Source organism: Canis lupus, chromosome 1 (genome assembly GCF_003254725.2).
Source record: "Canis lupus dingo isolate Sandy chromosome 1, ASM325472v2, whole genome shotgun sequence".
NCBI lineage: Eukaryota > Metazoa > Chordata > Mammalia > Carnivora > Canidae > Canis > Canis lupus.
The window spans coordinates 1,701,913-1,727,461 of record NC_064243.1 but is presented as its reverse complement, the minus strand read 5'-3'; positions in this window follow the sequence as shown (position 1 = coordinate 1,727,461).

Below are 25,549 nucleotides of genomic sequence, written 5' to 3'. Positions count from 1 at the left end.
ATGGGTGTTCTTAACCAGGAGAGAGGCATAGAGAATTTTCTACAAAATCATGCAAAAAAGTTCCAGAATTTGGAGGTGAGCAGTGCAGCAGGCCTGCAGAGCAACAGTCCAGATGCAGGTCAGAAGTCTTCTGAAGAATAAATACTGCCCCAAATATTTTTGAATGTTTTTATTAATGATGAAATGCCATGCATTTGACCACATTGGAAAGACACGTAGTGTTGTTAGAATGTTAGGGCTGAATTTATTGTTGAGGAAATAGGAAAGTAGGCTGACAAAAAGACAACTATTAATTCCAGGAATATGAGACATTTGTACAGAAAAGGAACAGTACCAAGTGGCTCAATAGTGAAAAAACACAAAAACCACATTATGTTTATATCAATTATTCTTTAACCAAAAATATCACAGAAATGTGCTTAGAGGATGAAGAGGAGAAGTACTAGCTTTTGTGTTTATGGAGAGATTTAAGAGAACTGGATTTCCTTCCTTTGTAGGATGTCAGCTGGTAATCTCTAAACTAAGAACACTTGCCAGTATAAGAATATTGTCTAAATATAAAGAGGTAAATATCATATGGCACAGCCACTATATTTGGAAGTGATTTCCTCTAGAATCAGAGGTGGGTAGATTTTTTCTGTGGAGAGGAAGATAGTACCTGTTTTAGATTTTGTGCAAATACTCACTTCCAGTATCAGAGCATGAAAGCAGCTATCACTGATACAAAAAACAATGGTCATGGCTCTTTCTATAAATCTTTATTTACAAAGGCATGCAACAGTTCATACCTGGCCCATAAGACTGTCTGCCAACCCACCCCCTTGATAGCTATAACCAAGCTGGGGAGAAACCAGGGCCAGGTCAGCTTTTTTTTTTTTTTTGTCATCAGCCCTTAAAGCTGTCAGATATTTAATAACATGTATACATGTGTTGCTTGGAGAACACATTATATATTAATTTAATTTTTAAAAATTTAATTGAGAAAAGATATTTGTCTTTTTCTAAACTGAAGGAAAAAATATTTTGGATTAAAGAGCAGACTGTGTTCTAAAAACAGTCTACAGTCAGTGGACACACCTTAGTTAATCCACTGAAGGTCAAAGAATGTCAAAGGGCTCTGCAAGGCCCCAGCTAGATAACCGCAAATGGCCAGCTCGGGAGCCACATCAGGGGTGCTGCTCAGAGGTTTCCAAGTTCTTGGAAAGGGGTGAACATGAATGGTACACCAGGCCATGATACTGTTCAAGCTCAGACACACTTGACTCCTGGGGAGGAGCAAGAGCCTGAGAATCTGCTGGAGGGGCGGTGGATGGGTCAGTCTAGCAACAAAGGTCAAATTCAGCAATTAAAATAATTAAGACTGCAGAGGCCTGTGGAAAAGACTGAGAATAACCTTGAATCGATTTACCTCAAGAACACTAAACAACACAAGGGATGCATGATTACAGAAGGAAACAGGAATGTACCTGCATCATGTCCCCCAACGTGAGGTACCACAACAGAACACAGTGTATTGCATGATGTTGGAACACAACGTAAGCACCTACAGTCCAAGCCAGGACGAAGCTGAACGGGAAATTGTGCGGGATAGCTTACATCTTTACTTTCTTAACAAAGCCACCTGTGTCTCCTTTTATTATGCATAGCGGTGTTCTTAATTTCCTGGAATCCTTTCTCATAGAAAGAAAAATGTATTTGAATTTCCACTATATTCCTTATTTGTTTTCCATTTATTTAAATTTAAAAAAAAATTAACTACTATCTTTCATTATAATATCTATAGTATTCTCTTATTCTCCTGGAAGTATCTCCAGTCATCTTTTTTACCTGTGAATAACCATAAAGATATTTGGAATAATATTCAATAATGGTTATGAAAGTTATTTCTGATGATAATTATATGCACCTTATTATATACTTAAATGCTGTTATGCATTTTTGAATTGTTTATAATTTCATGCGTGCGTAATTTTTATAAAACAATAGGATGATTTTTCTTAAGAAAACAAGATAAGACTGGAGGTGAATATATATATGTAAACAGTAGTTCTGGATGTAGGGACTAGATGATTATTATTTTCTTATTATTATTTATATTTTTCTCTATTTTTTCGCAATTTTTAATGAGAAAATTGTAAAAGAAAATATATTGACTACTCAAGACCACATACCCTCTGTAAGTCCTTTAAATATATTATTTTGCATTGGTAAATGATATTTGAAAAATGGCTTAGCAGAGGCCAGAATAGCTGGCAGAAAGAAGCTAAAGCCTTGTGTCTGTTCTGGGTACAACTGAATCGATTTACATATTAGAACCTTCTAGATTCTGAGATCAATTCTGATCAGAAAAATAACATGTTGAAGGGAACTTCCTTACAAAAGTTGGCTCCATATTAAGCTCTATCTTCCTGCTTACAACTAATTCCAAGCCCGGATGTTTTAATCTGGGGTTTTGACTCCTCTTTCTCGTTCATCTCACAAAACTGGCTACACCCTGTGCCAAACAAGCACTGGGTACATAAAACATGGTTTGGGGCTCCAATTCCACCCAGGATCTGGGTTTGTTCCACAAACAAGGAAACATGGTCAGCTTCAACGTGGCCAACATCTATCTCCAGCTCTGGGATCCCTGTGGGTGGACACCAGCCTGCTTACTCTTGGATGTGGCCTTCGACCAGTTGCCATGTTGAATTCAGGTTGCCAAGTTCAGCAACTCAACTTCAGTGTTGACTTTTTGCATTTGGACTTGGCTTTGTTCTTGGACTCCTATCGCTGGATTTTAATTGGCCTGCTGCTCCCGCATCAGAGAGAGACATCCTTCTTAGAGAGCTCTGTGCTTGAACAGCCCCAGGACTGATTAGCATGATTCCCTGGGGATATGTACTGAGGCACTGGTTTCCCTTCATTTGGGCTGTGGACTGTACTTTAGCTCCAGACCAAGTCCCTGTGAAGAGCTAATATGAATGATGAGAAAGAGCCAGTCTTGGGAAGATCCGCAGGAGAATATCCCAACGTCACTTCTAGGGTGCCTTCCCTAAGACTAGACAGGGACCTTTGTCCTACACTCTTGGGGCACACTCTAGGTCATGGTGCTTGGCACTATGTAATTTTTTAAAACTCTGTTATATTTGTTCCCAAGATGATGGCTTGGTCTATTTTATACATCATTCAATCCCACTTTATACATCATTAAGTATCATCCAATCAGAACCTTGCACAGGACCAGTGTGGGGTCTGTTCCACAGAAAGTTGATTGATGAAAGTCCATCCACTGAAGATATGACAGGTGAAGGAAGAAAACAGTGAACACTCGGGGATCTTCTGGGAAAACAGCTGTGCAATGAGGACAAGAAAGGTAGGAGATGGAGGACAGAATTGTCTTCATTTAATGTCATCTGATTTTTAAATTCCTGGCCGTTCAGTGAGGCTTGCATGTAAGATGTCTCATTAATACCCAACCAGACCGTTGAACACAGAACACCAATTTTGGGAATGGCAGTGCCTAAAATCTCGCCATTTTACATGGGGCTCATGGAGAGGAAGCATAAGCATCAGCTGGAAGATTGTTGAGAAATGCAGAATCTAGGTCTAGACCCCGGACTTTCCGAGTCAGACTAGCAGTTGAACATGTCTAGATGACCCACAGATGCGCTAACACAGGAGAAACATCGGTGTAGACACCAGGCTGGCAGGATGGCTGGATGGCCCCTGGACTGTAGGGTGTCTGTCCTGAGGCTGCTCAGCCTCCATCCCCAGGAGTATGTGGATGTAGGGGCCCTTCTGTGGGCACCTTTGGTACAAACTATAGTCCTACCCATCCCACGCAATCTAAACATAACCTGCCCCCTCGTGGCTGTCCAGCTGGAGCATCCACGGACGTCCTCCTGTATGGCTCAATGGGCAGACAGGTGTGTGAACCCTGGGCCGCCCACCCAGCTACCTGGTGATGCTGTGCAGGGAGCTGCACCTTGGCCCCTGGGTTTGTTTCCCATGTCTGTCATGACACAGAAGTGCCACAGACCAGAGGGCTTACTCTAGCAGCCTGGACCTGCAAGCCTGAGATCAAGGTGTGCACAGGACCCTGCTGCCTCTACAGGCCCACTGGGGGGTCCTCTTGCCTCTCCCAGCCTCCAGGGGTTCCTGGCATCCCTCCACGCCCTGCGGCCTATGGACATATCCCTGCAATCTGTCTTCACGAGGCCATCTTCTCTGTGTGTCCCTGTGTCCTTCCTTCTTACAGAGACACAAGTCATGGAAGTAGGACCCACTCTAGTCCACTATGACCCCATTGTAACCAACTGATGACATCTGCAGTGACCTTATTTCTAAATCAGGTCATGTTCTGACATTCCGGGGCAGGGGCCTGGGGGCTGCGTTCACCCCCACACACTCACTTACACAATGTGACTGTCTAAGATCGTACTCACAGGGGGATGTGATATGACAGAGGCACACACAGGTGGAGGATGAGTGCTCCCCGAAGCAGGGCTCCCCATTTCTGTGCGCATGCCCATGTGCCCCTCTCACCAGCGCGCGCCTTCACACCAGCCACTCTGACTCATTCATGTGCATCATGAGCCTCCACACGTCGACCAGCACATGACTCACACTCAACAAGTATGGTTTGCTCGATGACATCTGTCTGATGACTGGCTTCCTTTCCGATCTCCATACATAGTGACCGCAGATTAAGATCTGGTTATTGTATAGAAAGTGTAAATCCAGCCAAGGAAACGTGTAGGGATGGCGTACCGTCTCGTGCACTTCCTGGACTGCTCCCTGGGCTGCTTGCAACCTGGCCCTGCTCCTTGGAATCAAGATTTCTGGGGCTTTCTGCGCAAGGAGCCGACCAGATCCTCCAGGTGAGGCCAGTATAGACAAGAAATATGATTATACCAAACACTGTCAGCCCCAGTCACCCTTTGACTCAAATATTCTGCATTTGGCACAAATTCCGACGCCAGCAGAGGTGGTGGCCATGGTCCTTCACTGTAATTGACTTAGAAGAGCAGGTGGGACGTCCGTTTGGAGCTGGCACCGTGCGAAAGGCTGGGCTTGGCTGGGATGAGGTGAGGGAGGCTGGCCCGCAGCTCTGGGAGCCACCCGAGGGTGAGCGAGCAGGCTGCCGACGGGCGTTTTGTGACAGAGGTACACCCCGGGAGCGGAGTCAACCAAGTGGGAGTGAAAAATTCATTTTCTGACAGAGGCGTCAGCACAATCATCAGGAGCTGATGACAACAAATCCATAGCTGGGTAAAAACCTGACGGGGCGGAAAACAAGGGCCTTCGCGGCTGGTCCTTCCCCCTCAGCTGTCCAGAGCAGGATTTCACAGCAATTATTGTCTCAGCTGGTTCCTCCGACCGTGGACCATCCGTGTCCCTGTCCCCAGGCTCACACCAGAAGCCCAACACATATAAGAGCACTCAGGACTCATCGGAGAACCACAGAAATTATTTCTGCCTCCTCCGTGGAGCAGGCGTGACGGCTACCTGGGGACCCCACACCACGTGATGTTGGCCACACGAACCCCCCCCCCCCACCTTCGGAGGCCGTCTTGTCTGCCGCGCACCACGGGGCATCCTGCCCTTCCCAGCGCCCTCGCTGTCCGCCGTGCTTTGCTTTTTTGAGAGACACCAAAAATCCAACAAGCCAAGTTTGCAACAAGAAGTATAACAGCAATGAAGATGCTTTAATGTTTCAACTTTCTGCTGCTTGTTGTTCACATGTTAACTGCACTCTATGGACCCGAGTGACGAGGGTCCCATTTCCAACACAGCATGGAGTGGGTGATCTCCTCAACTGTAAAATGAAGCCGTAAGAGCACAGCATGAAAATGTATTAGCAACAGTTAGATAAGGGGGACCTCAGCAAGGCGTACACACTTTCAATTGGTAAAATAATGTCTGTACAAATTGTTTTTGGTACATTAAGTACCTTTCACAGCCAAAATTAAAAAAAAAAAAAAAAGAAGGAGGAGGAGGAGGAGGAAAAAGCAAAAGCAGCACAGAGACACAGAACGTACACACAAAAGGCAGAGCCGGTTTGCTCTCCAGCAAAGTAATTTCATGCAGAAATTTTTTATTGAAATTGTTTCTCTAGTTGACAGATCTAGTGTACAATGATAAATGACAATGTGCCAGGCAGCCCGTCAGCCTGTGCTGGGGGAAATCTCACACACTCTCCATAATAATAATAAGTATGCATTTCTTTAGCAGGTGTTTTAAGCTCGTGTGCACGGTGGCCAAGCAAAGTGGCATTAAATCGCAGTGAGCTGAGGCTGAGAAAAGATTTATGGATGTGTGCGGATCTAGCAGCTCTTTACCAGCTATGACATGCTGACAGGGGAACAGGGTTATGAAAAATGACCTGACTCCACGGAGCGAAATCTGTGCCTGTCGAGGCTCTGAGCGGCCTGGAGGGCTGGAGCTGTGTGATGATGGTTGGGGTTGGGTGGGGGGGACCAGGAATATGATAATGAACCTTAAATTCATTAGTGTCTTGGGGATGCCTGCAGAACAGAGCTGATGGGATGTCACTTCTGAGAGGCGCCCAGTTCAAAGGGAAGATGAATCACAGGCAAAGATCTGATACCATATGAACTAAGCAGCCAACGGGTGGTGAGGATGGACAAGTCCCTCCCCGGCCCCCCAACTGAAGGCTCCTGGCCTCTTGGCTCTTGCAGTTGGTCAGAACCACCTTGGGCTCACCCTCAAATCCTTCCTACCTTCGTGGTGGGAATTTGGGACAGTGGGTTGTGTCAGATGCGTTCTGACCCAGTACGGGACCCAGTACGGCCCATGACATGCGCTCAGTAGGAACGGTCTGACACCTACACACACAGTGGAGTCTTCCCCAGAAACATTCCAGTTACAGCCGGAGCAAAACTACAAGGTCAAACCAAAGATTGTTTCTGCCATGTAAAGATGAGATGACGACACAGTGGCCATCGGAAGAGAAGTGCGAGGAGATGATGCCTCACTGCACTACAGATAGTCCTGGAAAGCTGCCATGACTCAGTTTACCAGCCTTGTTGTAAGTCAAGGAGCTTGGGTTCTGGCCTCTGCTCTGATTTTAAATGGTCTCGAGGACTTCAATGTCTCCATTGGTAAAATGAGCTGGACTAATGAGACTCTAGACTAGTCCTCTCTGGGGCCAGTTGCACCTTTAGAATCGGATACAAGGTTTCACCCGCAGAGCTTCAAGAGGTGCACTCAGATGGTGCACTGCCCAGCCAAGCATTCACCACAGATATTTACAGACTCTCTCTCATAAAATGGGGACAGGACCCTGGAGTTGTGAGTGGGCTCCGCTCCTCAGTCCAGTATTGGGCTGGGCCAGAGAAGCAAAACTTCATTTGTCTCAAACACCTGAGCCCAGGAAGTGCCTGCCAGGCCCCCTTGCCTGTTCTTCCGCAGGGCCAGGAGCCCCGGAGGGGAGATCCCGTCAGGTGCCTGGGTGGAGGAGGACCTCACTCAACACTGGGCTGCCTGGCTGCAGAAGGGCCACATGACCGGCCCCATGGATGCTGACTGAGGGACCATTAGGTGCAAGAAACACCATCTCCTGAGCAGCTCTCCTGGCCCTACTGCTGCTCCCATCTGAGGGTGAGCAAGGGCAGGCCCTGGGGGCCAGGGAAGGTGGACCGGGCTGCCTCCCAAGTAAGGCACGGCCTGCAGGACCCCAGAGATGGAGTGCTCCAAGTGCGTCTGCTTATCCCTCATGTCATATCAGCGTGCCCAGTGCGATGAACCTCAACTGCTCTACCCAGGTTGACGCAGCTATTCCCTGGCAAACCTGAATCTGCTCACAGATGTGGCTGGCATCTTAGCTGCCAAAGCTTGAAAATGTACCAGGCAGGAATGCCAGCCCACATCAAGTCAGCAACACGGCCTGAGCCCAGAACTAAGTACCTACAGAAGAAGACAACTCATTGCTGCCTCCCCAGCTGAGTGATGGCTCCCAATGTGTGTCTAGGTGAATTCTGCTTTGAACATGCGCCAAAATCACAATATGACACATTTGTATCTTTTCGGTGAACGACAAAAAAATGAAAGTCTATTTGTAAAGAATGTGGGGTAAGATGTCTAGGTTGAAAGAAAAAGCAAATACCTGGTCTAAAGGATCAGTGCCCGACATCAATGTCCTGTAAGTCACGTCCCTTCACTGCATTTATCTTTGGTATATTTGTGTGATGAATCTTTCATTTGTCCTCAAGACATCATCTTGTAGCAGGTAAACACTGGGAAGGATACCCCTGTCCCTTGGTCTCTGCTACAAAGGAGCTCCAAAATCAGCCCCTGCAAGAGTCTCCTTTACAGAAAAACTGACATTTCTGCTTGAGTTTTAGCCTGAAAATGAAACAGAAATAATTACTACTAATAAATGAAATAATTACTCATTTTCTAATATAACCTTGAACAAAACCTGAAGACAAGAGAAGATAGGTCTGACATGAACTGAAGCCCTTTTTTAGAAAAGGGGTCAGATTCTCCAAAATTCCACAACAAAGTTAGTCAGATGTCTAAGTGCTAGTTTACAGTTGTTCCAACAAGCAGGGCAATTCAACGAGACTGGATCATGCTAAGAATTCTTAAAATGTTGCTAAAAAAATAAACCTAGGCACCTGGGGCGGCGGAGGGGGGTGGGGGCAGTTGCTCAGTGGTTGAGCGTCTGCCTTCAGCTCAGTGCATGACCCTGGGTCCTGGGTTCGAGTCCTGCATTGGGCTCTCTACAGGGAGCCTGCTTCTCCCTCTGCCTGTGTCTCTGCCTCTCTCTCTGGGTCTCTCACGAATAAATAAATAAAATCTTAAAAAAAAAAAAACGTTGCTCAAAAATAAACTTACAAGAAGGAAGTCATTCTACATGGATCTTAATGGGAAAGTCAGAAGTTTCTTGTACTTTTCTCGTTTGTGTGTGAGGACTCCCAAACAGATTTCTTCCAAATAACTGCACTTTAGCAAGCACTTGAAACTTTGTATTTTAATGTTAAATTAAAATGGAAACATCTTATTAACACCTATAAAACCAACAGGTATACAAGTAGCATCTTTTAATCCAAATAATACTCAATTAAACTCATGCCTCTATCAGTTATTTATCCTATGGAAGTAAATATTGTTTATCCTTAGAAGCCATGTCAACCATCCAACCAGCTAGTGCATTGGCTCTATTGGCCTGTGAAGATTCTTACTTTCCACTTAATATTTAGTTATTGATGAATATACTTTCCTTTGGTGTTCAGAATTTCAAATGCATGTTTGGAAGAGTTAAGATACAAAAAGCAATTTTTTGGAAAAGAGAAAAAAAATAAAAAAGAATCCATTCTGGCCACGTTGTTTCTGATGAGAATTATTTATCTGATATCAGATCTCAAATTTTACAGTTACTGAGCATTTTACGCTCTGTTCTAAGAAAACCATGGATAAATCACCCTCAAGAAGAGGAAGAAAAGAGCCTAACTACAATAGCATGAACTACTGTTTTTAATACAGCTATTTGAGGGCATAGTGATGCTAATGTGTGAGGGGAGCAGACCTGACACTGTCACTTTGTGTGTGAATGTCTCTCAGGCACAGATGTGCTTTAAAGAGAAGAATTTAAAATATATCAATAACTTACAGAAATGTTACTATTCGAGGTGCTTCTGCATGTAAGAAATTGTATAAAACAGTGATATTTAAATAGTTAGAACCTATATATGCAAATTTTAAATTAAAAAAGATAATATGCCTGTAGCTGAAATACGTTATGATTTCTGTGAGTTTTCTGGGATTTAAAAATATTATGTTTGTCCAGAGCAAAAAAAACTTAATTTTTTCAGAGGCCTAAGTCTTTTTACAATTTACAATGATTATAATTGTAATCATTGATTACAATAAGTATAATAATTTACAATGAGTGATTTACAATGAGTATAATAATTTCAAATACTGTATCTTTTAAGAGCATTTTTTAAATTTAAAAGTATTTTTAAGAGCAAAACAGAAACAGTATCCACCAACATTTTGAAATGCTACAAATGTGTTCGCCTGTAAGTTTTAAACCTATAATGTATTCTTCTCATCCCCTAGAAGCCTGTTTCTATACTTTAACTTAATTTTTATTTAAAATGAACCAAAAGTCAGGACCTGCTTTAGGTAATGATAACCTTTCTGGGGCATAGTTGCCTTGAAATCTCAACTACGTCTGAATTCCGTGTGATGCCGGAACATCTGGCCATGATTCAGTTGAACCAGCACGTCACTCCACAGTTCAGCTGTTCCAAATATTCTGTGACAACCAACATAGAGCTGCGCTGTCTGACCTTTATCTACCCCATACGAAAACTACCATCAAGCCCAAGTCTTAGTCTACAAATTGAGACAAGATACATATTTGTGGCAATGCAGCTCATGGATGGCTGCTGCGGTTGGACACTGGCTTGGACACAAGGCAGGAGCAGGGAGGAGCCCTCTTCTCATGCCCCCGAGCACCATGCAGCCCCGGAGCTTGACGAGCCGAGACATGATCCTTGGGAATATTGTTAGCTGAGAGGCCCTACTGATGGGCGGAGCAGTTATGGCAGGGAACCAGATGGGGCAGAGGGGGTCCTTCTCCCCTCATGCAGCTGGAGAGCTTCGGCCAGAGAAAGCTGTGAGTGCAAGTGCATGATTTTCTACAAAATGTTTTGGTGTTGGAACAACTGTCTATAGAGAGCAACTATTGTTTGCTTCCAAGCCAATATTTTCAAGTTTATTTAAAATCGTCTCATGTTTCCATTTAAAACTAACATTGGGGCACCTGGGTGGCTTGGTCAGTTAAGCGTCCCACTTTAGATTTTGGTTCAGGTAGTGATCCCAGGGTTGTAAGCCTGAGCACTGTGTCCAGCTCCACGCTGGGTATGGAACCCACTGAGATTCTCTCTCTCTCTCTCTCTCTTTCAACACCCACTAATACAACCCTTCTTCCATCTCTTGTGATCAAATCCTTCCCTACCCTGGGACCTGGCAGGGGACCCCTGCCCACTCTGTGCCTTGGCCTGGCATCCTCCCCGGGGGCTCAGCTCGCAGGAAGCTCTCTGTGAGCCCGGCCAGGGCCGGAAGTGGAACAAAGTATCTGTTGAGCCAGGTGGGTTCTTCACTACACAACATTAGTGAGGCAGAAGCTAAAAATGGGAATGTTGTTATGTATCAATAAACAGAATCTATGTTTTTGGGCCAGAACAGAGAAGTCGAAAGCATGTGCTTACTTTCTGTAGGCTATCACCTGTCCTTCCTCCAGGGAGCTACTTAACCCCCTGGAGCCTCAGTTTCCCCGTCTGTGGTACGGGGTGATGATGGAGCATGCAGTTTCAGGTGGTGCAGGCAGCAGGGTGGCAGCCCATACTCACGCACGTGGGCTCTGAGGCTGCATGGCTTACCTGACAGCCCCGCTGTCTCCCCGCCCTGGATGCTAATCCACAGCCCCACTCTCCTCCCAGCTGTACTCTGTTCCCCAACAGCAGGTGGTAAGTTCAGCCAAAATGAAAGAGTATCTGGACCAACCACAGAGTCTCGTCCCATGGGCCCCGTGCTCACTGAGGCCTCCACAGGAATGTGCTCACAGCAGCTCATGGAGCCCTGCCTTCCATCTCCGTGCTCAGGCTTCAAACACTCTTCCCTTCCCCTTGCAGCCTGTTGCAGCTCTGTGATGAGGCTGTCTGAGCCATCTGTGTCCACCTTATAAACCTCCCCGGGCCAGGGCACCTGGGTGCTTAGTCAATTGGGTGCTTGACTCTTGATTTCAGCTCAGGTCATGACCTCAGGGTTGTGGGATGGAGCCCCACGTCGGAAGCAGAATCACCCTGTCCTTCTCCCTCTGATCCCTCTGCTCCTCCCCTACTTTGTGCATGCTCTCTCTCAAAATAAATAAATCTTATAAAAATAAATATATCAAATAAATCCCCCAGGACACCCCACTTACCTTCATGTCTTCCTCAGGATGGTGTGGAGCCCTTGCACACGTGTGTACGTCACACCTGGGGAATTTGCTAAGTGGATTGATCCATATATACCACAAAAGGTTGGACTTTGGGCCAATTTTATCCAGTTCCCTTTCACATGTACATAAGCATTTGGAAAGGCACAATTCTCCTAAAAGACAGGAAACCCCACCTGGGCATGTACAGTGAGTCCCACACGCTTGGTCCTTGTAAGGGGAAATGCACTGAGGTGCACAACATCGTGTTTCCCTGGTTTTGATGAAGCTCCGAGGATGCCCACTGCCCCCCAGTTTGGCACAGACATCCACGCACGTAGCCCTGAGTGTATAACTCATCACCTACACAACTGGGTTAGATGCTATCCTCAAAAGGTGGAATTCCAAACCCTGGTCCTCATCAACACCCACTACATGGTGTGTCACCATCCTGCAGCTGTTTGTGACTCTGAAATGCTCTGTGTCCCTGGGAGGGGCATGAAGAGGCCAGTGGGCAGAACCACGCTGGAGATACGACCCCACCTGCAGGATGATCTCCACGGACTTGGTCTAACCCCCCAGGAAACGGGGTTGACGTCACCGGCTCATGTGGGGTCGTATGCAAGCCTGGAGCTGACATTTTTGTTATTTTCTGGAAAGCCCTAGTGTTTGGAGAGTACTTTGAAGGATAAGTCTGATGAACTGGAGATGAGTTTTGGCCAAGGGTCTAAGGCCTTGTGCCAATTCTTTGCACCCATGTGTCTGGAAGCATCTTTAATGTCGCTTTAATGGAGTTGCCTTTTTTAAAGCAGTTAATTTAATTCTCGTTGGTAATGAGATCCTGCCTCTTATGCGAGTTGCATGTGTAGGCCTGAGGACAAGGGCTGAGAGTGAGAGCGGGGGCCTCCAATGGAGGAGCAGAACCTTCCAGAAGAGCTAGAACCTCCTGCGTTCAGGTGTTGGTACACCTGCTCCTCGCTTCACTGAGCAAGTCAGAAAGGCCTCGTCCGGGTCTTGCTCCTTGGAGGACCTCAGGCCTCTTCATGGGTTTTGCTCATGCCAATCAGTGAGTGCAAGGCCCCATTCCAGGAACTTTATCCAATTCCAACAACAACAACATGGCACAGGTATTTTGGAATTAAGGCAGGAAAGTGAAATCGACTAATTTACAATAATAGTTATGACAACAAATCACTTTTTCCTGCAAAGATCTCATCGTTTCCCTTGTGTGTAAAGGCAGCATGTAGACTCCAATGAATTTTGTTTTAAGTGCAGTTTTGCAGCAGTGATATTTGTGAAAGAGTATTTTAGATGCTCAAGGGTCTAAAACACTAATGTGTGAGCACATCTGTGACCTAGTCCACACCAGCAGCTGGCGGGGGCGCCCGAGGGCGCATCTCAGGAGCTGGTGGGTGGCGGGAAGGATGGGATCCAACACATCCGGGGCCATTTCAAAGGAAAGGAGAGGAGGGGGGCTGGGAATGGGCCGGAGGTAGAACAGGATTTCACTTGGATGTTCCTTTCTAGTCCCAGCCTGTTTCCAGTGATGACAGGTGGGTGGAGCCCCGAAACACGGGTGTTGGTAAGGTGTGGGCACTGAGAAAACAGTATCAGGTGACCACCCAGCAGGTAGCAACCCCACAACATTAGCTGCACTTGTAAACACTCCGCTCAGCACTTTCCCGTTCTTTTGGAAATAACCAATGGCACAGAATTTAATGTCTTCCCTATGAACAAAAGAGAGAGAGAAAGAGAAAATGAAAGCAGAACAACACCATTGCCCTCAACGACGTGCACAGTGATGGAGAGTTTCCAGAGAAGGCGTGAGTGTCCGCCTCTGTAGACGAGCCTCTGGAACGGGTTTGAGTTGTGCAGACTGGAAGGGGAAGACGGCAGAGAGGAAGGTTAATGACTACATCACTATCGGCTGGGCAGAACTCCAAAATATTAATTCCTTTCTAATGAAGTTTGTCGAAGAGTCTCCACAATTGTGTTCCTTATTTCCAATTTCTTGGCTCCCTCTCCAGTGACTATCATCACAGCTTTTAAATGTACCTCCATCTGGAGGACGTGCAACATGCTCTCCGGTTCTCCTGCCTCAGATCCAATTCCAAACAGACAGCCTCTCCCCGGAGACCAAGCCCATCGCTTGTCATGTCCATGTCTAGGCTCCGGGTCAGGGTCAGTGAGAGCCCCACGGGCAGGGTCTCCTGCATGGCACCAGGATGCTGAAATAGCAGCATTTGACACATTTAAAACTTGCTGTTTGTGCAATCACTAAAAACTGCACCATTAGCTGGATTTTCAGATTGCATGAGTGCAGATCATTAAGTGTTATTACAGTATTAATTATTAGAAATGTCCTGTACTGCCCAAATTAAATTGGGATAGTCAACGACCTGCGAGTTCCCAATACCACGGATAATTTAACTGGAGATCTGCCACAGTGGGTAAGGTGTCTTCACATGCCATTCACAGTATTTCACATTAAGTACCAACCGAGGATCCCAAGAAAATGAATAAATCAGATTTTAACATTTTCCTGTGGCAACAGGAGCTTTCAGGAGCAAGGGCCAGCCAGGACTGGTGGCCTCACTTGCGTGACTGCGTGATGCCGGAGCACGTGAGCCGACCAGTTGTGGTGTTTCGACAGGGCTGTGCCTTCTGGTGACCGTGGTGACTGCATGGGGTTTGTCTCAGAAACTGTGTGGAGTTGATTAAAAAAAAAAAAAAAAAAAAAAGGAATAAATGAGTATCAACTTTTGAGGCCAATCTGGGGTGAGTATCTAACCTGGGTGAGTATTCCCAACACTCCTCCCACCCCGTCCCACCAAGGCACTTCCCAAATCCTCACAGTAGCTGCTGTCTGCCTGTACTGAGTAGCTGCCTGTACTGAGTAGCTGCTACTCAGACCTGTCAGTCACCTCTTGGCCATAAGACGGCTTTCTGTTGGAGGGGACATGGCATCCTGCTCCATGACTTCTTGGCCGCGCTGCCTTCTCACCACCGGGCAAGAGCCCCTCCCCTCCATGGAGCATGTACACCTGCCGGCCACCAGCCACCTGGCCACCATCAGCAGGCCACGCCATTTCCACGAGAGCTGGTCTTGGGCCATGTGGACTTTAACTGAATTGAAACAAAAAAAAAACAAGGAAAAGTGTATTTTTAACAAGAAGGGTGGATTTTTCATAAGATGTGTATTAATGGTGTGTAATAGTAAGTCCATAGTATAATGCAATGATGTAACTGATTGAAACGTGTTAAGGCCCCAAACCAGGGAGAAACCCCATCCAATTCCCCTTCCCTGGGGAGGCCTGTGGGTATAGGGAGAGGTCCCACCCAGTGCAGCTTCCCAGCCAAGTCCCCTTCCTCGATTCTCTTACCTGTGAAGCATTCTAAGCATCGAAGAAGAAAGCAAGTACCAAGGGCCCAGTTTGATGGCGATGTGTGAGAAACGCGGTCCTGCTTCCTCATGCACGTTCTCGTCCCAAATTCCAGTTGAAGGCAAATCCTGGTATCCACTCAATGGCAGAGGAGTGATTTACTGCAACTTCTAAAACTTCCAACTCTGTTCCACCAACAAAGAGGTTGAGATCATCCCCAACACAACCCCTGAGATATTTAACATCATCCCTTCGGTTGGATTTCATTTAGTGTGATTCACAAACTCTAATCCATGAGTTTTTCAAGCTTAACATAAAATATGTAAAAGTCATTGGAAGCATTAATATATGATTCATGTTATATTAAAATATGGCTCTGAATGCCAATTGCCCTAAATATCCAAAAACAAGGATAAAGATATTAAGTGGTATTCAATCTGAAAAAAAAAAAAGATTATAAAGATTGTGTAGTGAAATGGAAAATGAGCGTGTAACAGTGATTTAAAAAGTAATATCAAATTATATGTGTGAGTATGGTGGGGGCATTGACTATGCACAGAAATTGCATATTAAAGAACTAAAATACTAAACATCATAAACATGATGGAGTGACTGTATATACACCTTCAGATGTATCATGTGTACATACCTACGTGATCCTTTCACTTCATACCTAACCTGGAATGTCATAATATCCAAGCTTCCCCTGCAATAAGGGAATCTAATATTCCAAACCTCTACTCATCTCAAAAACCTACTTTTGCCTAATTAGGAACAAAGTCTGTCACAGTAAACAGCTCCTCATCCTGAAGAGAGGTGCTGCTGCCTAATAGAACTGTGTCTTATCTGCAGAGGAAGGGGAGACGGGTCAGAGGCCCGAGATGGCGGGGGTGGACTGTGGGTGGCCTGGGTGGGGTCCCCAGCCCTGCCCCACGGGCTGCCGTGGGACAGAGTAAGGGTAGAGTGCCCACAGCTCTCCCCGGCCTTGAGGTCAGCCACCAGGGCGCCCGTGTAGCTGGGGTGTAAATGGCACACAACTGGACAGCGGGTGGTGGTTTACCAAGCTCCTTCAGAGCCTCCTTACAGGGAAGGAGCTGTCACCCTCTCAGGTTCCTCCGAGCGAGCGCAGCAAAGCCCCCACAGCCAGCACTCAGTGAACCACAGAAGGCCCCGTACAACACGGGCCAGACGGGTCCAGGCCCGTCTCCCTTCCTCCCATCGCTGGGGACGCTGAGGTCTTCCAGGACAGCGGGAGTGGGAGCCGCGGTCTGGGCCGCAGCCTCACGAGGGCGCGACAACATGTGCCGGAGGAAGCCCCCGGCAAGGAGAGCTCAGCGCCCGGGCATCCTTCCCAGAGGCTGGCCCGGCAGATGCAGCTCAGGGGCACACGCAAGGGGGAACACGGCCCGCTTGACTTCAGCTCCGCCCGGGGGCGCCCACGCCGCTGCCCCAAGCACAGCGACCACGCCGACCTGCTCCTTCGTCCTTGCCCCTCCGTCTCCTGCCTGGGTCCCTCAAGTCCCCACCATGTCCCCGAGTCCTGGGGTTGGCCAGTGGAGGCTCAGGTCACAGCTCTGCTGTGAGTGGGGCTGCCTGGGGTGGGTGGTCAGGTGAGGGGGAGTCTGAGTGTGGCCAGCGCTGTCACAGGGGGCTGACTGAGATGGGCAGCGTCCACACGGAATGGACTCTGGTTGGGTTGGTGGGAGAAGAGAAGGCAGGGAGGGGGACAGGAAAAGGAGCCTCACCTGACAGGACAGTGAACAGAGGCAGGGGGCCTGTCCTGCCATCCACACTCCTTCAGGGTGGGTTTGATCCAGGAGCACCCCGCCTGACCCTGCCCTGCCCCCGCCCCACCCCTGCTCCCACTCCCACCCTACTTATCATCCACATCACCGGGCGTTCCTGATCTAAGGAGCTGCAATTCCTACAGGGGACAGAGCAGCGTGACGCTGGACCCAGCCCGGCCTTGTCTGCTGCGTTTCCCTACATCTGGCTGGTCAACCGCCACTGTGGAAACCCTATCCATATATGGTGCACTGCGGGCGCCCACAGCTTGGTCTGACCCAGTTCCGTCTCAGCCAGTAGCTCAACAATTAAACCAATCCTCTCCTATGTTTAGAAATATGCTTCAGTTGAGGGAAGAAATACTATTTTGATATTTCCACTCCGGCGTTTGCGTTCTTGTCCCTTCTTGTCAAATGGGAAACTTTGTAGAAATTGAGTCTCCCCGTTTTTTTTCAGCTGCAAATTTTCAGACAACAGAACAAAATCCAATCTGCTGCTGAGAAGGTAGCCTGGCAGGAAACGCTCTCCAGCTGTACCAGAGCAAGAGCAAGGAAAGTGTGCGCTTCCCCCTCTCAATCTATTCAATTCAATGAGGTGGTAACTGCACAGCCCACACAAGGCCATTTAAATGCAAACACTGGTAAGCACTGTCTGCTTCCTTCAGTTATTCCAAAAAATGGAGGAGAAATTAAACATAAAAACTTGTTAAAGCAAAGTTAAGATTACAAATTCAAGCACAAAAAAGTCAGTAAATGCAAATGCCAATGTTCTAATTGTAACATTAACTTAAACACATTTCACATCCTGGTTGCATTGACTGTATGTTTAAAAGGTCTAATTAGAAACTTAAGCTATTGTGGGAGAGTGTGGATGAATACTTTTATTATGAGCACATTTATTCCTTACAGCTCTACCTCTAAGTAGAAAGTTCCTTGAAAGTAGGGATTTTCCTTAATTCCTGTGTGTGTGTGTGTGTGTGTGTGTGTGCGCGTGTGTGTGTTTATTTAGTATGAACTAGATGGTGTTGATCAAACGAACACCAAATGAACCCGGAAAGAATACTCAATCTGGCTGCGATCGGTCCAGTCTAGGAACCACGTGCCAGTCTATTTAACAGCGACTGGCCCATGCTGTTGTGACACACACAATTTGAAAATGAGGACAGTCACTTACTAGACCTTTGTGAACTCAAAAAACCTTTTCCAGAACAATTTTAATTTCAGTTTTAACTTTTTCTATGTTTTTTTGAGGTTTAATTTAATAAAATGTGAAATTTACATTTTATTAGGCAAACATTTGGAACATCAGTAGTGAAATTAGAAAAAAATATGCCTCTATTTCTGTAGCCTGGAAAATCACCCAACTTTGTGTCCTCATTTTTCTTTCCTGTCCTCATTCCTAAGATGCGTGATTTTGCATGGTTGAGAAATAACGGTGCAAGTTATTCATTCTTTATTCTTTATTCATTCTGTGACAGCTGCGTGCTCGTCCACTGTTTGCTGCCTCATCCCTTGTCTGGCTACACCACCTCCACTGCGCCCCTGATGTGTTCTGTGAGGTGCTGCTGCAGACATGCCCCGCGCTACCAGCCCCTGATGCCCAGGTCCTTGGGGGGCAGTTAGCATAATCCTGGAAATTCCTCAGGAGTCTGCAGTATTGCTTCAGAACAACTTTGATAAATTGAAAGTATAGTTCTAGCACAGTAGTAATGTGTTCCAATAAATTATCCCTGTGACCAGAAGTTCCCGAATATCATAAAAAACACCAGTATAGCTGCAATCACTCTTTCAGATAGACCTAGACTATCCTCTCCTTGTTTTAGGATTTGTGATGACTAATCTACCAAATGAATTAGGGGTGCCTGGGTGGCTCAGTTGGTTGAGCATCTGACTCTTGGTTTCAGCTCAGGTCATGGTCTCAGGGTTGTGGGATCGAGCCCCAAAATGGGTGGGCCCCCGGCTCTACTGGGAGTCTGCTTGAGATTCTCTCTCGGCCCTTCTGCCTGCTTGCATGCGTACTCTCTCTCAAATAAATAATCTTAAAAACAAAATCTTCAAGATAAAAAAAATATATATTTATTACAAATATGACAAAAGATCAATAAATAAAAATACTTAAAATTAATAATATATAAGTTATGTTACTATCACTGAAATGTTGCAATTCCTGGGTTTTTTCTACAATTACCAATCACGTTGAAGTGAATGTCCATCACCCTCATCATTTATCCACCTCTATATGAATCACTGGTTCACGCATGGTCCTTTAAAGACTCCAGATCCCTAGATTGCCTGTTTCTGCAAACCTCCTATAAGCTATTGTTTCTTTTAAATATTTGTGAGAATGAGGAGTTCTCAGATATTTCACTTGTTTGCCTTTAAGTTTACTAACTTTAAGTGTTTGTATTTATTGATCTCTTGTCATATTTGTAATGAATAAAAAAGTATATATCCTTTACTTCCATGAAAAGTTATTATAAACTATGCGAATGTGTTTATGATAGTTCTTAATGGCCTAAGATAATGCTTGCTATTTCATACCACTCGAAAAGAGCAGAGGAAGAGGAAAGATGACTTTGCATAGGAAAACCTTCAAGGAAAATTTTCAGATGGTACCAGTGGATTTGTCAATATAACATAATTTTTTTAAATATAACATAGTTATAGATATTTTTTTCTGATTCTTTTCAGTTTTATGGAGCTTCTGTATTTCCAATAATGAGGAAGTGTTGTTTTGGCAACTCAGGGAAAGTCGAACTTCTAACGGACATCATTCTAGCATCTCCCCCTCCAGAAGGAAATGCAGTATGATCTCATTTATCTCGTCTTCTGGTTTCAGTTGTTATTTGGCTGAAGTGTATGAGGAAAGTACATTTTCACACAGATAAGTCGTTGGACAGGGAGGAGTATTTTCACTGCTTTCCGATGATTGTGCCCACTGTCCTTTGATGGCACACCAAGCTCAATCAAGGGCTCATCTCCTGAAGATTGGTGGGAATGTGGAATCTAAACCCAGCACAGTACATGTCTTACACACAAAGACCCACTGGTGCCTCTTGCGCTTGGAATGGATCTTCCATCCATGATTTTGTGTTGTCCTCCTAATGTCAACTCCCTTCAGTATAAAGACATTACAACCATTAATATAGACCCCAATCCCATCACAAAAATATGCCAGTCTACTGTCTGGGTCAAACACAGCTGTGAGAGAGCAGAGAGGCAAGGTCAGTCATGCCTCGGCAGGACAATGGACCCCTGGGCCATCTCTGGGAGCCCTAACAGCCCCGACCAGACCTTGGGAACCTCTGTCCCCCTGGAGCAATTCTCACAAGGTAAAGACCCTTCACATGACAAAATCCAGGAGCATATTTCTGTGGTCACTTTGGTGGCTCCCCATCTATCTGGAAACACTGTCCATCTGGAAACACTCTCTTCTCCCAGCTGCTATCTCAAACTCATCCAGGACAGCTCTGAGCTCCCCAAACACCCCTTTCTTTCCTTATTTATAAAAGCACCGCTTCCCTCCCCAGCCATTCAGTTCTTGTGCTCTGTTGGCTTCCATTCCCAATTCTTGTCCACTGTCTCCCTAGGTGTGATACCATTTCAATGCCTGTCCAAGCAAAGACGGGGGCAGCATCACCTCCCCCAGCGCCCCTGAACCCTGTCCCTGGCTCTGTAAACCCAACGGACTTGTGCGTGTGGATGTCCAAACTGTGATTTCCTCTCTTCTCTGCTCCCAAGCTTTACTATTTCCAGCTAGTCACATTTCACTTCCTTATCAAAGCATTACCTACTGCTGTCCATTTTATCTCCAGATTATTTATGAATTTTACTCATCTGCTCCTCTGCTGAGATTGCTCCAGTCTAAACTATCCCCTTCTGGGCCAAGGAATCATCTCCGACATAGCTCCTGTTTCTGGTATGGCACAATATTGCTCTTTCTAGAACACAAATGGGCTCTTATCACATCCCGAGTTGCTAACTCCTGTTGAATGTGAAAACCATGTCATCTCCTTACACCGACCAAGGTCTTACTAAAGACTGTGGCCCCCATGGCCCAGCACTGACAGCCTCTCCAGCTCCTGCCTCACCCTGTGGCCCTCAGCACCTAGCATCCTTCGTTTCTGGGACCAGTACACACCTGCTTCTTCTGGACAGTCTTCCTTTAAATCTCTGCTCAACTATGACAGACATGGGAGCTATGCCTGATGTCCATGAGCAGATCAAACCCCCATTATTCACCCTCTGTCACATACACCTCCAAGATTATCTGATATATGTGATTCTCAGATAAAAATATTTTGTGTTGAAGGAGTTCTGTATGTATTCTGGATACAAAGCATTTGTCGGATATATACTTTTAAAATATTTCTCTGAAAAAAAATAAAGTATTTCTCTGAATGGGTTGCTTGCATCTTTATTTTCTTAAGAGTATCTCTCAAAGAATAGAAGCTTTAAATGTTGGGTCCAGCTTACTGATTGATATTTTCTGTTATGGCTTACTTCATGTTTTATGTTTATGTTTTTATTGATATTTTCTGTTAGGGCTTACTCCTTAAAGATTCAAAGATTATCTCCTGCATTTTCTTCTAGATGTTCTATAGTCAGAAATTTTATGTTTATTTATTTTTTTATAAATTTATTTTTTATTGGTGTTCAATTTGCCAACATATAGAATAACACCCAGTGCTCACCCCGTCAAGTGCCCAACTCAGTGCCCGTCACCCCCCACCCATCTCCCCTTCTACTACTCCTAGTTCATTTCCCAGAGTAGCAGTCTTTCATATTCTGTCTCCTTTTCCGAAATTTCCCACTCATTTTCTCTCCTTTCCCCTTTATTCCCTTTTACTATTTTTTATATTCCCCAAATGAATGAGACCATATAATGTTTGTCCTTCTCTGATTGACTTATTTCACTCAGCATAATAGCCTCCAGTTCCATCAGAAATTTTATGTTTAGATGTTTGATTGACTTTAACTCTTAAGATCTCATGCTATGAGACAAAATTCAAGGTTAATTTTTTATTTGTATGAATGAGCAGCGCCACACGTGGAAAGATGATCACTTCCCTCTTGTCTTACTTAGCAACTTTTCAGAAAAATCAATTGATCCGGTATGTGTGAATCTACTTCTGGACTCTATTTGTTCTACCTATATGTGCATTTATCCCTAAACCAATCCTTCGATGACTCGATGATTATAACTTTACAGGAAATCCTAAAGTTGGATGGTGTAAGTCTTCAAAAATTCTCTTGGTTGGAGATTATTTTAGATATTCTTTGCTTTTCCATATAAATGTTAGAGTTAACATATCAATTTCTACAAAAACGTATGCTAGGATTTTGGAGACAATTTCAGGTTATCTCCAGGTCAATTGGGAGAGAATTTATAATTCTTAGTGACCTGGTCTAGCTCTCTATTTCCTTAGTGCTTAGGGCTAACTTTGTATCGTAGTTTTAGCATGCACAACCTGAGCACAATTTGTTAAATCATCTCTAAGAAATGTATGCATTTTGTGTTACAGATAACAATGGTTTAAATTCTAATCTCCAAATTCTTGTTGCTGGTATACAGATACAATTGGATTTTGTGTATTGACCTGGTATTGTGCAACCTTCCTAAAATGGCTTATCAGTTCTACTATGTCCTAGGGGCTTTTTAAATAGATTTCTTAGAAATTTTTTCCATAAATGATCACTTCTATGCAAAGACAAATTTGACTTTTTTCCAGTCACAATATTTATTTATTTATTTATTTATTATTTATTTATTTATTTATTTATTTATTGCATTAGCTAGAATCTTTCATGCATGGCTGAATAGAAGTGGTGAAAACAGAGATCTTTGCTTGGTTCCTGAGGGGTCAGGGGTAAGCGTTCAGTCTTAACCCATTGAATGTGATGCTAGTTGTAGAGTTTTCATGGATGTCCTTGGTCAAGTGAAAGCAGTTGCCTTCTATCCCTAGATCCATGAGAGTTTTTACGATGAATGCGTGTTAAATTTTATTAAATGCTTTTTTCTGCATCTACTGGGATGACGTATGGTTTTTCTCCTTTATTCTGTTAACATGGTGAAGGATATAGTCTGATTTCCAATGTGAAAACAGTCTCACGGTCCTGTGATCAGCCCCACCTTGTCCTGATGTGTTACTTTCTCTATACTCTGAAAGTCCGTTTCCTAGGTTTTGCTGGAGAGCGTGGCATCTGTTCAATGGGTGTATCTGTCTCTAGCTTTCTTCTCCCATGCTGTTTTGTATCGGGGTAGATGCTTATTCAGAAAATGAGCTGCAAAGTGTGTGTTCTTAATGTACGTATCTGTGGAGCCTGCATGGGGTTATAGTTTCTTCCTTAAATGTTTGACAGACTCGCCAGCCAAGCATTATGGACTTTGATCATTCTGTATAAGAAATTTTTAAGCTAAAAATGTAATTTGTTTAATATGAGGCTGTTCGGGTTTTCTGAATCTTCTGAGTATGTAACTCATGTCATTAAATTTGGAAAATGTTCAGTCATGGTTTCTTCCAGAGGGTTTCCCATCCTCCTCTGTCTCCTGATCCCCTGAGGTTGGAAGTACGCCTCTCTTGGGGCACTGGGGAGAGTCCCCTGGTCACGGGATGTCTCCATGGGTGGCTCAGGTGCAAATCTGCCACGTGTCAGCTTAGGTGCCCCCTTGCTGGGTCATCAGCTTGCCCGGCTCACCCTCGGTAATGTCGACTCCTCCACAATCCTGCAATGACTTTTTCATTTCAGATATTACACTGTTCAGCTCCAAACATTCTATTTGTTCCTTCTCACATATACTTTTCTCTCCAGATCTTGTCCGTGTTGTATCTGGAGACCTTGAACATATTGACCATATTTATATTCATTGTTTTATATGCAGATTCCATCCCTTTCTCTCATTTTGACTCTATCTCCTTGGATTGCTTTTTCTTCCTCCTACCAACTATGAATCACATCTCCTGCTTCTTTACATAAGTTGATGATTTCTTTGAATCCTGGACATGGTGGACACTTTGTTTTTTATGTCCTGGGTTTGTTTTCTTCCTTCAAAGCTGACACTTCCTATAGAAGGTCAGGTGGTAAATACTTGAGAGCCCATGGCCTCAGAGCAGCCACGGATTCTGCGCACACGTGGGCATTGCCGCATGTCAATAGAGCCTTATTTACAAAGCCAGATGATGGGCCAGACTTAGCCCTGAATCTCGGGACCATAGTTTTCCAATCCTTGCTGTAAAGAATGGACAAGTTTATTTCTACTTAGGCAATTAGTTACCTGTGGATTTACTAGCATGTCCTTTGCTCTGGGCACCGCTCAGCGTTAATGCTAAGGTGTGACCTTTCCTGGGTGTTTACTAAATGTCATAGGTGATTAACAGGGAGTTTCCACTGTGCCAGTGAAGACTGAGTTTCTCCTGCCCTGGGAAAATCAGGGCGGCCTCCCAGACTCCAGCCCCATGTGAAAGAGGGGAGGATGACCACACAGGTTTATCATCCTGAGTGGACCTCGGCCCCTGTGACCTGGGCAGGCTCAAGCTCTGGGCTCAACCTTCTCACTCAGGCTTCGGGCTCCCTGACCCCGAGGACCGTGGGGCTGGACACTGACTGAGAGGGGTGCTCCGCTGTAGGCTGCCTGCCTTCAGGAACTCTGGCACCACACTTCCCGCCACCGTCCTCCACCTGCCAGAGCCCCACAGTTCTGTGCCTCTGACATGTGAACGTCACACGACATCTCCTTTGGAAGTGTGATCATTTCCAACATAGCACGTGGGAGCCCTCAGCCTCAGCGAAAGCCTAGTGCCACGGTTGACAGGCTCGGTGACCCTGGGAAGCCGCTCAATTCTCGGTGCTCTTGTTTGCAACTTGGACACAGTGGGATCCTAACGTTTTTACTAGTTGGCAACAGATCACTCTGGGGTGAGACGCATGGGGCACATGTTTCAAGCAAACCATAGAGAAGGTGTTAGGTTTCATCATGTGAGAAGTGAGTGCTGGCTCTCCTAAGGCACAGCCACAGAGCAAGAACCAGGGAACGTGACACCGGGCACAGGGGTGGGGGCACCCAGAGCTGGTGAGTGGCTTTGCCCGATTCCCACGCCAGTGTCCATGCGGAGTTGGGGTGGGGGGCCACCAGGCCAGGTCCCCATGGGCATGGCTGCAGTGAGTGAAGTGAGGGGCACCCGTGAGCCCACAACATGCTGGCACCATGAGAGTCACAGCGTCCAGCCCTGCAGGGAGCATCCCCAGGCAGCAGCCTCCCCTCCCCCCCGCCTCATTTCACAAACAATAAGAAAGACCAGCTGGCTTCTGGGGGACCCGGGGCCATGTGCGCCCCGTCCTTCCATCCTGCAGAGCATCAACAGGCTTCCCTACGATCTACTGCCCTGGGGGCCTGATGAGCAGATACGCACACTTCCTATTCTGTTCTCATATATTTTTGGGAAAAA